Source organism: Tetrao urogallus, assembly GCF_951394365.1.
Source record: "Tetrao urogallus genome assembly, chromosome: 1".
Classification (NCBI taxonomy): Eukaryota; Metazoa; Chordata; class Aves; order Galliformes; family Phasianidae; genus Tetrao; species Tetrao urogallus.
Genome location: NC_136813.1, coordinates 105,691,251 through 105,705,612, shown reverse-complemented (window position 1 = coordinate 105,705,612; position 14,362 = coordinate 105,691,251).

The following is a 14,362-nucleotide window of genomic DNA, read 5'->3' as shown; positions in this document are numbered from 1 at the left end:
GAGGGAGAAGAGGAAGATAGAGCTGATTTATTATTACTATCATTAATAATTTTATTTTCCCCCTTTAAATAGACTGGTATTAAAATTTCTACATAGAATTCAAGGTGCACAGAGTTGGCACCTTTAAATAGACTGGTATTAAAATTTCTACATAGAATTCAAGGTGCACAGAGTTGGCTATTGCCCCATACAGAGATCTCATTCCAGGTATTTATAAGCATAAGATTTACTTTCCTCCCTACAGATGTTTTACTTTTCCTTGCTTTTATGATTTCATTTCTTTTTAGCTCATCTAAAATAAGTATATAAACTCAAGAAATACAATAGTTTAAATTTGGACTTAATTAGTTCATTTGGAGCCATAGCAAGTCAAGCACAGAGTAGTAAGTACACCACGCTTATTGTTATTCAGGTTAGTTTAAAAAACAGCTGAACAGAAATGCCCACATTTACGTTCATTTACATAGGCAAGTGCCTGTTTGTGTATAGTATGCATTTTTTATTTAAATGAGAAGTCATTTTCCGGTTATAAAAATCAGACATTATTAGTTCCCTAAAGTCACCGATTAGCAATAACTCTGCATATTCTGTGTTGTTCTTGGATGGTGCATCAGCTTGCTCCTTGGGTGTGAGCAATTACTGTCACGAGGCATAAATCTGCTTCATAAAGCAACTGTTGGAGCTCCAGATTCTTAATGCAGGGCCTCTTAGCATAATAGTTTTTTTAACATAACACTTAGAGAATTACCCATGTGGATCAAAAAGAAGTCTTTAGTGAAAATAATTGTTCCCTCTTCCAGAAGACTCTCTGACTGGCTTTGTACTACTTACGCATAACAACTGCTGTTTCATTCAATACTAAAACTTGTTCTGATCTCATTTAAGAACTTTATTTAAAATCTATAAGAACATAGGAAAGAATGAATGTCTGTAGTTCACCAGTTTGCCTCCTCCCCTCATGCAAAATTTTTGTATTTGTACACATATGTGTGTATGGAAGTCTGTATGTTAAAAAAGTCAGTGGAACTATTAGCAACAGTAATCCTTCCTCTAATACATGAGCCTTCTGAATTTGTTGGGAAAGCTTACTTCTGCAAAACATATTTGTATGATTAAATGATGAGTTGAAATACAATCCTTTATTTTTTCACTCTGAACAGAAATACAAAGGAATACGCTTGCAAAAAGTAGGTACTATTTGAGAAACTTCTTCAGTCTCCTATGTAGCCAGTGTAGCAAAGGCAAGTGGTGCGTTCACTGCTCTGTTTACTTGTGAAGACTGTATGACATGAAGATTTTTATATAATAACCTCTACTGAATCTTTTGGAAATTTCAAGTTGATGGGATGACATGATCCTCATACTGTGGTTTTTGACTTCGTAACAAAGTTAGCAAGCACCATTGTCTTTCCCTAACCACAAATGAAATATTGGCTTCTTGAGTAGCTGGTAGAATTAGTGCTTGAAGACTTCACAACTAACGTAATCTTTAAGCAGCAGTTATACTGTTGTACAATATCCAGGATTAATCTATTCTTAGCAGTCATCAAACCTTTTAAGAAATTATAACTCAGTAAATAGCATGAGAAATATATCTAATCACAACTTTCTGACTGCAAAACTTTCATGCAATGCAGACAGAATTCTTTGTTACAACATTGTAATAAAGCTAACTAGTAAAATTTCATCCTGTTGAGCATAGAGTACTTTAAATGTGCTTTAAATATTTGGGTGCTCTTAGACTGTTTTTTTTTAATTCATATTTCCAGAAGCAGCTAAACCACATCCTGGATGCAAACCACACCGCCACTATAAGAAATTTTGAGCCAGAAAAATTACTCACAACCATCAAGGATGGATGTTTTTTAAAACTTTCCTTTCAATACTATCGACACCCAAATATGTCTCAGCAAATATGGTTCAGTGAATAATTTCTAGTGGCACCACTGGTATGTCTTAGGAGAGAGAGAGAGAGAGTGAGTCACCTACCAGACAAAATAACTGTATTAGGAAGGATACTATTTGTCACGCTGATTTGTGTTGTCTGCATAGCAGGAGATGTGAAGGCAGCTTGCCTGAAATTATGATGCTTTCACTGATTCTGATTTGGCCAACTCGAGTTCTGTTGAAGCCAATGGAAATACTTCACTCATCTCAAGTAAACTTATGCTCGTGTAAGCTTTCACAAAATATCTGTTCTCCTTCTGTGTCTGATTCATTCAGGAATCCCAGCAAATATTGCAAAACTCCTAGCATTTACTCTAATCTACGGAAGAAACCCTCAATTATTTTAAATACGTACAAAATCTGTAATTAATATCTGGGTAACATAATATGAATGCATCAGAAGACTTTTGAAAATCTAGGTCAGAATAAGATTTGAAAATTATAGATCTGTGTTAAGAATGAGGTCATGAATGTGTATTTCTCCTTACCTTCAGCATTTGCACCTGCTGGCTTGGAGTGGTTAAGTTATTGTAAGCTGACATATAAATCCACAGCTTTGTCTCTCCGGGAGCAGTTTGTTGTTTTTTTTATTTCTAGTATGTTTTTAATTAGAATTTTGTTTTTAAAGATTTTCTTTTTTCTGTTTGTGTTTTTAAAATCTAAGTCAAGTACAAGAAAAAATGTTTGCTTTGGTGAATCATTATCTGTTTTATCCCAAAGACCTCAATGGTGAAATATAGAATCATAACTTCACAGAATTGTTTAAGTTGGAAAAGGACCTATAAAAGTCATCTATTCCAACTCCCTTGCAATGAACAAGGACACCTACAACTAGATCAGGTGGTCAGAACTCCCTCCAGCCTGATGTAGAACATCTCCGGGGATGGGGATATAGGATAGGATGAGATACACAAGTTGAGTGGATGAGCAGCCACTTTTTCTACTGTTAAATGTCAATAAGATGGAGACCTTCCTATGTTAAGGTCTTAGCATTAGCTAAAGAAAATTTCCTTTAAAGTAACACTTGATTTAGAGTAGTATAAACAATAAGGCTGCCAATTCACTGCTCTAGACTGCTGTCAGGAATCTAAGTGAACTTGGTACTTGATTTTGACATACATGTTTATTTTACACCACAAGGTTTGCTTTTTCCAATCATACTTCTCCTCAGGGTTTATTTAGTTTTGCCAATACTAACAAAACTATTTGTGTGGTACCTGCTGGATTATTACCAAAGACATCTAGCAAGTCATTCTACACCCTCTTCTTAACATATTTTTTAACTCAACTACATAAACAGTTAATGTATTCCAAAAGAAACTGCCTTCCAAATCCCAAGTCACTTGATTATTCTCTGATTGTGTTTCCTTGATGTCACTTGTTGAATTTTGTTTTCTCAACATTATTATAATGCAATGTTCTTACTATCAGAACATACCTATTATGGTTTGTGTACTGCAGTCATTCCATGTTTGTATGGGCCTCTCATCTTTGCTGTACTGTTTTCCTTTTTAAAATTTTGCTTGAAGCCAGGGCAATTTATTAAATATTTAATTAGTTGTCTTGATTTTTTTTTTTCAGTAGTTGGCCACTAAGTTTAATATTTCTTAGGATTCCTAAGATGAACAAATGGAATGTTTGCCTTCATACATTAGAAAGGTTAGCTCAGTGCTTAGCAAGTGAGAAAATCAATGTTTTTTGCATACTTTCTCTATTTTAGGATACTCTAGATTTATCAGATCTCTCATTTGGACCTTAATATGTTTAAGAGTTCATATTGTCTCTGTTTGGGATATCATTTAGTGGCCATGGTTGCATTGGCTTGGACTAGAAGCTCTTAGTGATCTTTACCAACTTTAATGATTCTATGATTCTGCATTTTCTGCTGGTTACCGTTGATCAAAGATGGGAATTCCCATGGATCTTTGTGTATTTTGGTATTTTTCTGTCATGACTGTTAATATGTGTTGTGTTTTTCAGGGACAAATTTCACATGGGGATGGTGAATGAACATTTTCGGCCAAATTTTGAGAGCGTTTGCGAAAATGATAGTATTAATTGAAAAAAACAAAAACAAACAAAAAAAACCAACCAAACAAAAAAACTTCTGGCAGTTTAAATCTGGCAATATAAACAGGAGCATTTATTGTTTTGAGAAGTGTATTCTAGTCATTCAGTGGTGGGTTTGTAGTAAAAGCTGTCATTCCTAATGTCAGGTAAGGAAGTGCTCCTTCAGGAAGAACAGAACTGCTGTTCTAAAAGAAAATGGGAACATTTTAGCTGAAGTTATCCCCTGCACTTCTTTGAGAAGATGATGATGATTACTATTTTCCCCTTTCGGAAGGGATCTGAGAGAAAGTAGAGTACAAATATTTTTTGTTTTCAGTTGAGGTGATCATTTACCAGGAAAACTAAATAGGTGAGGAGAGGTATAACTATCAATCAAGAGACTTAAATATGGGTTTTTAAATCTTCAGCACTGATGTTTCTGCATCATCTGCCTAGAGGACAAGTGTAATCCATAATATCATTTCAACTGATTTGTGAGCTATGTGATGACAAATTGTTGATAAAATTCACTCGAGTAGGTATAACTTCAGTGTCCCTTTAAATGGATTAGGAGTCCTGTATTCAGCTATGAAGGCATTATTATTTTCTTATAGATAGGATATTTAAATTCAGATTTGAGAATGAAAGAAGAACTTGTATTTTGAGGAACTAAGATCTTTAGTTATACAGTAAGTAGATTTAATCAATAGCCTGTGTAGAGACCGTTGTATTTTATTTGCTACAAAGGCAAGTTTTCATCTGTTCATTCCATTTAGAGGGACAGATGCCAATGTGCAGTGTTATTCTCCTTTTCCCCGCAATTTTAGTGAGAAAATATCATAACTGGGATGAGCTAAGGTATCTCTAGCATCCAGCCCTTAATGCTTGTGCTCTGCTATCCAGCTGAGTAGACATTCTTGTAGGCAAGAAACCAATATTTACAGCCAAACTGGCCAGAATATTTTAATATTTAGCATTGAAAAGCTATTTCTACTTCAGAGTGGATCTCTAATTTAAAGGAGCCCTGCTGATTTTGATGAGATGAGGAAAACATTTAAATCCTGTTTTAATCTAGTTAGTCAGCCTGGGTATCAATAAGAATGTTCCAGCCAGATCTGAGGATAATTAGGCAGCGTATTTGCATGGTGCTTCTTTTCTGTTGATAACATCTGAGCTAGGTTTCTTCAACTTGTTTTGTGCAAAGATGCATTTTCTGTAAGTCATGCTTCTGACTTGGTCTAGACATAGCCTGTGACTTTCATCTCTCAAGGGAGATGGGCATGTTTTCTTGGCATAAATGGAAAAACTAACAGCTGCATCTACTTTTTGTCATCATCTTCATTTTGCTGCTGCCATTAAGCAACGTGTCACTATTTAGTCACAAATGTCTCTGAAAAGTGTAAACTGTTTATAAGTCAGCATACATCACACTGTGCTGAAAGCTCACACGTGATATCTGTGTTTTTTCCCTTTATGACTGCAGGGTAATTTCTGTGGGTGAGAATACTTACTCTCTGTGTCTTTGCTTTCTCCTGTGTTTATTAATTGTTCCTTGTTAATAAATAAATCAAACTTCATAGATTTGTTTCAGTTACAGACAATGAATGTTTCCTGTAACAAAAGATACTACTTATGAACTCATGTGACATTTCAAAAGAGAGAACTGTTATTGTGACAGTTCTATTTGATTGGAACTGGTGTGAACCTGTATGTTTTATGCTAAGAAGAAAAAGGCAACAATAGGTGGCTTGGTCTTGTAACAATCTTATACATGGATAAGTTTTCAAAAACTAATGAAAACTTGATCCTTTTTAATTAAGCTGCACCTCAACAAATGGCTAGGAATAAGTTGATTAAAATGAAGAAAAGACTATTATAGAATTTTCTCTGAAATCAAGTCTCATGATATACTTGAGGCAAATCATTATGTGCCACATTCACAATTTATACCAGCTGCCTCAGAGTGTGCTGCATTAGAGTAATGCCACTGAGAATTTTCCACTTAGTAAAAGTCAAATGAGTAATAAGCTTTTAATCCATGTTAATCTGAAACATGAAGAACCAAAAATAAAATGAGGTTTTTGCTTACAACACATTTGATTGTATTAGTGACCCATACAGCCTAGAATCCCTACATTTTCAGAGATCTCAGGTAACTTATAACTGATTACTTTTCTGGTGGGAAATTCAAGTCTGGCTCTATGCTTAGGTTATCTGATTAGAACAAAACCATTAGTCCTCTTGGGAAAGAGTTACAAAACCCATCTTATAAACACCAAGATTGAAAAATAATTCTAGTTCATTAGTCCTTAAGATAGATATTGCATGGTCTTGTGCTTTATAAAGACGGTAGGCTTTTTTTTTATGCAGTGCTAGTAGTAAGCTGTTTTACTGTAAAATGTAAATGGATTCAGAGGTTTTTGTTTTATCGTTGTCTCTAGTAATGACTTATTGTTTGTTCAGGGGAGCAGTGAAAGACTTCTTAAATGGAAATCTTGTCTAACATTTCTAGTTAAATGAAGGTGATTCTTACTTCATATTTCTTATACTTCAGTGATGTCAGTGCTGTTACTTTGTTTTTATGTTACTATTGCTTTTCCAAAAGGAAAGTGAGGTCTTAAACAGTCTTAAAGGTCTTGAATAGTTAGCATTGCTTGAATATTATTTTAATGTTTTTACTTGATTAATTACATTTTGCTAAGAGCCACAGTGAAAGCCTGAGTTGATACTGTCTGCTCTATTACATGACTGCTTCCAGCTTTAAAGAAACATTTGAAATAACTTTTCCTGCTTGCAAATTTTGTAGCAGTCGAACTGCCTTAAACTAGTTAAATAAACCTGCAAATGTCATTCAATAATTACTAAAAATTCCTCAAAGGGAAATTATTTGTGGTGGATGAAATCTCATAAAACAGTGTGCTCAGAGAAGCTACTGAAATTTCACTGCAACTCTGTCACTACAAATCCATGAGTATGTAGTCAAGGATTTATAATGCAAGTTGAAGTAAGGTGCAAAAATTCATATGAAAACAAAATGAGACAACTGGAAGTACAGGCAGTGTCTCATTGCTTCTCATGTAAATCCCAAGTGCTGTAAGTGGACTGAGTACAGTCAGACATGACTTTGTAGGAGGCAAAGAAAGAGAATCATAACATTGTATTAGAAATATCTTGCCTCCAATTTTGCCTGTATAAAAGTTAATTGGTAACATGATGACCAAAAAATCATTAAAACTGTGACAATGAGCAAAAATCGTCTTAAAATGCACCCGAACTTACTTTCTTCTAAGTGTATGGAATAAGTATGACAAACCTTGACCGCATTTGGACAGAGTGAATCTTTTTTTCTCTGACTTAGAGCTTGTTAATTCTCAACATCACAGATTGTACAGGAGCTATTAATTTAACTTTCAAACAACCTTTTGCATCTTGAAAATGGTTTTAATGTCTCTGTTGGATGCTGCATTGCAACACACTCAACCACTGAATTTTCTTCAAAATACATATTTGTATGATTCTTCTTAGGTGGCATGCTTATTTAAATTTACAAGAAAAATGTGTTATTTGAGCTTGGAAATGTATGCATGGAAAACAAAGTTGCTCTGAAAGTAATGCCACCTGTTTATTTCCCTGGAAACTGCAACAGAGATAAAGAGCACATTAAAACTATTTGATAGAGCAAAGTCTCAGCTACAAGAGGCTATTTTTTGATATAGTCACCACCATTAGCTGTGCATTTGCACCAGCAGTAAACAAGATCTTTCATGCCATGCTCATAAAAATGTGCACCAGCAGACGTGACCTGTTGTCACTGGCACCACTGCTGAAATGCATCACCCACTGCCTCACTATACTCACATCCACTGTTTAGTCTCCAGAAACATTGAACAAATATTGATGAATGTTAATGGGTGCCATTTTTTCTGCATGGAGGAATTTGATGACAAACATTTGCTTCATGCCATGTCAGACTGCTCCTCTGCGACCATCTTTCACACAGCAACAACATGTGATGGAATATTGGTGAGAAGGTTCAGCCTCTACTACCATAACACCAACATCTACCTCTAACATCATGAGTCAACATAATACAGAATTGGAGGCATTACTTTTGGAGCAATTATTTATGTATTATGATGTCAAATTGTTGAAAGATGAGGATTTAACATAAGAGTTTTAAAGTATTTTATAGGGATAATTGAAAAGGGTTGCTTTGGTGTTGAAGATAAGAATCTCATAATACGTCCCGAGTCTCATTAATGACTCTTTGAAGTGTAGTAGAATCAGTATAGTGGTAGGGATAGTCAAATATGGGATTTTTGTTTCGTGGTAAATGTCCTAATTGTCTTCTGCTGTAAGCTGGGTTGCAATGTTGAAGTCTTGACACTTTTAATTATGTTTGTAGAATATATTTATTTCCAAATTGTAATGTTATTGATTATATATTCTTTTTAAAGCAATTAGATTTTTAGAAAGTTATTGACTTGCCAAATAGCATCGATCTAACATCATGCCTTAGAAGCTCTGCACAATTACATCTGGATTTCAAGTGGTGCTCCAGGAGGGTGGAAAACTTCAGCCATGCTAGCTGTCCCAGTATTTATCTCTTACACACCTTAAAGAATATAAAATGGCATTGGGTGCATTTCATTAGACAGCTGAATGCTATCCTTATAATGTGTAACTGTTATATTTTGTAGAAAGAATATTATAGAATTAAGTCCATAAAGAACTTACCAAAGTAGTGCATTTGATTATTTAATTCGCAATTGCTTTGGCTTTGAACAATTTGCTGTAGCAGTTTTTTAGAAATCTTTGCTAGCCATTTGTAGTGCCTTAGATACTGCAGATAATAGACCGTAGGAGACAGTAGGTAGCTTAAGTTTCTGGCAATGTTAAGAGAAGCAGTAATTTGAGAAAGGAAATTCAGTCACAGTAAAACAAGCGAGGTTCCTACTTAACTGTTCTCCAATACCATTTTTAGTTCTATACAAGTGAGACTATATTACTACCATGCACACATGCCATACATATGGAGATTTTTTTTTTCCACCTAGGAGAGTGATGATGCTTATAAAAAAACCCAAACAGTAGAAATGAAAATTAGGAAAATATTCAAAAAGTGGTACCTGGAAAACATCTAATAGAGCACTCTGGTCCTATGAAGAGCAAGTAAGATAATCAAATTTGAATATTCAAGTGATTTACATCAACATGCAGTTGAGTTGATAGGGGAACGATCGTATAAACATATCATGGAATGCCAGTTGCAAGCTCTTTGTCTTGGTGATGATTAAGAAGATACAGAGTTGGACCTACTGGCTCTTAGCATATGGCACCAGCAACGTGAAAATAGAGAGACGAATTACATTAGTCAGAAACTTCTAAGGGAACCAAGGAAGAAGTTTAAGTGTGCACAAGAGTGACAGAACACCAAAGATATGTAACAACTACCTCAGAGGAGCTTCAAACATAAGCTGAGATTTCAGAAAAATGTTCCTTAGTGTTGTAAGAAAAATGGGGAGAACTTAGTACTAGTGCAAGTAGTGCAGCCTAAGAGATTCTAGACTGCCTTTGAGAAGAGAGGATCATTTTTGCTAGGTTCCTGGGAAGCCACTTGATACAACATCTTCATCTTGCTGGAAGAGAACCTCACTTTTCTTACTCCAGCATCCTGTCACTGCACCCAGAAGAGATGGCAGCCATGTCCTGATGCTCATGCATGTGGAGCCACCCCCATGCCCTTTCAGAGGCTTCTAAGGTTTTCTTTCAGCAATGGACTGTTGCAAACACAATTCTTACATCCTTTCCCAGTGGTCCTGTGTCAAGTAGTTCAGATTGACATAGCTATATTGCCTCTTGCAGTCTGGGTACAATCCTTCTGTCCCTTTTTCTGGGTGACTCAGATGAGATGCAGACAGAACTTTGGAAAGACATCGTAATGTTCAGCACCTATATTAAGTTGCATGTGTAAGCTTATGTAATTAAAGTTTATCCTGTCACTTTGAAATGCAAATTTTTGAAGGACTCTTCAAGCCTTAGATGAGGTGATTTCGCCATCCCCTCACCTTCTCTTTAATACCAGAACATAGAAGACAGTTTGGCTCTTGCCATATCATAAGCAATGTAATATATGCTACTGGAACAGGAACAATGATGCAAAAGGAAGAAAAGAGCATGTTTGCATATTAGGTCCTGTGAGGAAAACTACTGTTTTCTCAGAGAAAGTAGAAAATCAAGAACTGATTCTCTAGTACAATAAAGAGAATGTCAATGAAAGAGAGGAATATTGGCATAGACTACATAGGCTGTCACGTTATTTTTCTTAAAATTGTGGGCACTGGTTTCCCCAAATTGCCTTGTTATAAGTGTTAGAAAGTAGTAAAGGCAGAGAAAGTAGAAGTATGTGTATGCATAATGGCTGTCTTTAATCATTTATATGGGAGAAACAACATGGAGAATAAATTGTGAAAAGATTTTTGTTGAGTATAACTGACAGAAGCTGTAGCAGAGAAAGTCAATAAACTTAACATGCAAATAGTGACTCTCATGAATCAGCCCAGTGTCCTGTTTGTCAGTGTAGGAGAAATACAGTATGGTGTACATAGGAAATCAATGCAACTGCCACACTTTAAATACTCTGAGCTTCTAAAGGTCAGATCAGCCTGGCTATTCTGTATTCACCCACTTCTGTTACAATCTCCTCCTCTTGCTGCTGAGTTTGTCCTTAAAAAAGAAAAAAATCCTTATCTTTAATGTTGTGGCCTCTGTCCCTCCTCCAAGTCTTGTAACGCTGCTGTAAGCTCAATAATTTCATATATCACGCTGTCGTTTGTTTTTTTTTTCCCCCAAGACATCTCCTACTCAAAGGATTTCTAGAATTTCTTTTAGTTTTGGTGTTTCTACAGCTTCTGCCAGTGCAACTGTGCATCCCAAGCATAGGGGATGCACGTATATCCAGATGTACGTGCTTGATACTATGGCTACGTAAATAATGAAGAAGCAAAGCACTGAGAGGTCAAGTTTCTTCCACTTCCACTGCATTAGCAGTTGGATTTGAGTAGTGCTCATCACTAGAGATCCATCCTAACAACTCTACTTAATTTTTGAGGGTAGTTTTTCTGCTTGTTTCAGGCCAAAATGAAGCACTTGGCAAAAGGAGAATTGACAGTGTTCAATGTTAGTGAAAGGGCATTCTTGGCAAGAATGGAGAAATCTTTGTAGGAACAAGAATGTTTGGACAAGAAGATCATGCTCTTCTAAAGAAAAACATAAGAATGTGGTGTGAGCAGCCAGTTGATGAATAACTTTCTAATTGCATAATTTAGAATCACAGAAATGTTGGCTGGAAGGGAGGTATGAAGATCCAGGCAAATGCTCAAAGCAAGACTGTCACCAGTAGTAGATTAATTTAGCTATGGCTTTGTCTTGTTATTTGAGAGGGAGATTCTGATATCCCCTTTAGAAAAATGCACCACAAAGTGTACCACAGATCACACAGAAGCCAGGTGATGAGTTGCTTCTAATCAGTCCTTTGTGTAGATCTGAAATAAGCCATTCAATTAAATGTAGGTATGTGAGTATTCTGTTTTGGTTTTCACAGGTGCTTGGAGATCTGTCATATGTTGATGAAGAGATACGTTCTTTTTGACATAGCTACATTTCTCACTGCTGTGAATTATACGTAGTGGTAGAAGGCATTCTCAATAAGCTATAAATATGACTTGGATAAGCAAGGTAAAACTTTGGTAAAAGAGCGATTGTTTATGCACTAAACTCTCATCTGTCAATATGGAATATATTCTCATAGCCCATTCTGTGATTTTATGATTATTACACTGCTTTTGATCACACAGATAGAATATATAGAAGAGAAATGTGGTGGTTTCCTCAACAAATACCACTCTACTGACACATTTTAGCTGGAAAAGACTGATTTGGAGGGAACAGTATACTGTTGTGGCTGTTGTGACAGGATGTACAGTGATCCATGCTGCAGGCACTAATGGATCACTTTTCTCTTTTGCAGTAGTGATAGGTTCCTAGGTAGGCAGATAAGCACTGCCAGCATAGCAAAAGGAATTTCATGATTTGTGTTGCAGGAAAAAAGCAAAATGTGTTGATTTTCTCCTGCCTGATGCAATATATGTGTGATATCTGGGTATATATACAGAAATTCTGGAGATTTCTGATTACTTAGGAAGTAAAAATAAACTTGTACAAATGTAGTTGTTGGCTGCATGGTAGAGATGTATGTACTAAAGTGCCAATAGTGAATACTTTTCAATCATATGATTATTTCTTTTGACCTGAAATCTTGTTTCTACTTGCTTTTTCTGAATGCTGTGAACTTCAGTTGCACAACATGGGAGTTAATTTAAATGACTGTTAATAGTGTTTTCTATGTAGCTCACTATGGTTTTTAAGAGCTACGTGGATGATAATTACTAATTTCATGTCAGTCTTATGTGCGCAATATGATGAATCTGTAATGCTTCAATTATGAGAGTAAACTGAGTTACACTGTAGAAGAATACTGATAAAATTGAGGATTTATGATGTAGTACTGATGCAGTACTTTATCTTCCTGTATGTTTGTTAATTAAGGAAAATACATATTCAAGTATGGATTCTGATGTTAACTGGAATAGAGACTGCCTATTTTCCATAAGCTTCAAAATGTGCATAGAGCAGGATGAGACTAAATTGTCACCAATGGATTCAAATCCAGAAATCAAGGCTTCTGTACCATCACATCCCTGTGGGTCCCTTCCAACTTGGGCTATTCTGTTTTGTTCTGAGATAGCATCTTTCCAGCACTATTTTGCATATTACAGTAATAATTAGCAGAATAAAACCTAACCAATCTTAGTAAGTTTTGGATAATGATATTACTGCAAAGCTATTTCTAATTTATCCTGTATTGCTTGAGTGGTCAGCACTCTCAATCTGATTACCAGTAGCTTGGAGAAAGGACAAAGCTCTGGGTGCTGTACAAGTAACAGAGGATATTTGTAACACTTTAAAGGAAAAATACAGAAAACAACAACAACAAGAAGAAACCTTGGTTGGTAGAAGACAGAAAATAATAATACTTGTTACAAGCAGAGACTATCTTTAGCATTAAGATGCTTGTGCATATCACATGACATGTTAAATGTGACTATTCTGCACACTACAGCTTTGCAACAGTGAAGCGGTACTTTCTTCAGTCTAAAGATGAAAACTGAAATAAAGTACAGTAGCTAGTAGCCTGAATTATTCCTGCTGTTTTTGGACTCATATACATTCTTTTGAATTCCATTTCCACTACTTTTAAGATAGATTACAAATTTTTCTATTTACATTCCGTGTTACGTTCCCTGGTTCATTGCAAGATGTGTTCTCTGATTGTGAGAGTAGTCCCACATCCTCCACTGCTTAAGTCTTCTTCATCTTTCAGGCTGTAAAGAATGTTTAAAAAATGAAAACTGCAGGGGAAGTGATGCTCCCAGTTTGTTCCACATTTGTCTCTGTATTTTATAAAAGTGAATATTTAGGGCTCTGCTCTTGGTTTTCTCCACAATGGACTAAAAATCTTGCATGAAAGGAATTGGATCTGCTTATACTTTGTTGGGAGAAAAAACGCATATTTTTACTTGATCTGGTTGTATTTAAGTTCATTAAGTCAAAAAGAAAACAAAACCAACAACAGTCTGGCAAATGCAATCATGTGTAGTTTTGTTTGTTTATTTGTCTCTTGCCTCCAAATGCCTGAACTTGGAATTTATGACCGTTTTGTAACTCTCTCAAAACTGAGCTGTCTCATGTAAATTGTGAAGAAGTTCTGTTTTTAATTCCTTGATTTTTGTTTTTAAGATTTTACAATATTCTTTCTGCTTGAATCGCTGAATAGCAAAGTAGAAAGTCAGACTTTTATAGCATGAAATTGAGCTCTTGATGTCTGAATATTTATCATTACTGTAGGAAAAAATATGTTGGTTTTTTTTTTTTTCTGTTGTGTGGTATTCTGAAAGTAAATACTGTGATATATTTCTTTCATTATTACAGGTGGATTCTTGAAAAACTAACATTTTAAATAGAGCCTTGCTTTTCTTTGCAAAAGAAAGCTGAAGTATAACAGACTGGAAATTAGAAGAGATGTCTAATTCAAGATACATAACAAAAATCACACTTCCATTGCACATCTTCACAGTATGCTGCGTGTTACATTTTATGACAATCAATGCAAGTCAAGCACTGCACACCATGCTGAGCTTAGAATCAGCATTCAGCATGCAATTCTCAGGACAAAAGTAGGTGGTACTGATGGGGATGAAAACCGGTTTGGTTGAAAACTACAAAAAGTAGGAAAAACAGAACTCCT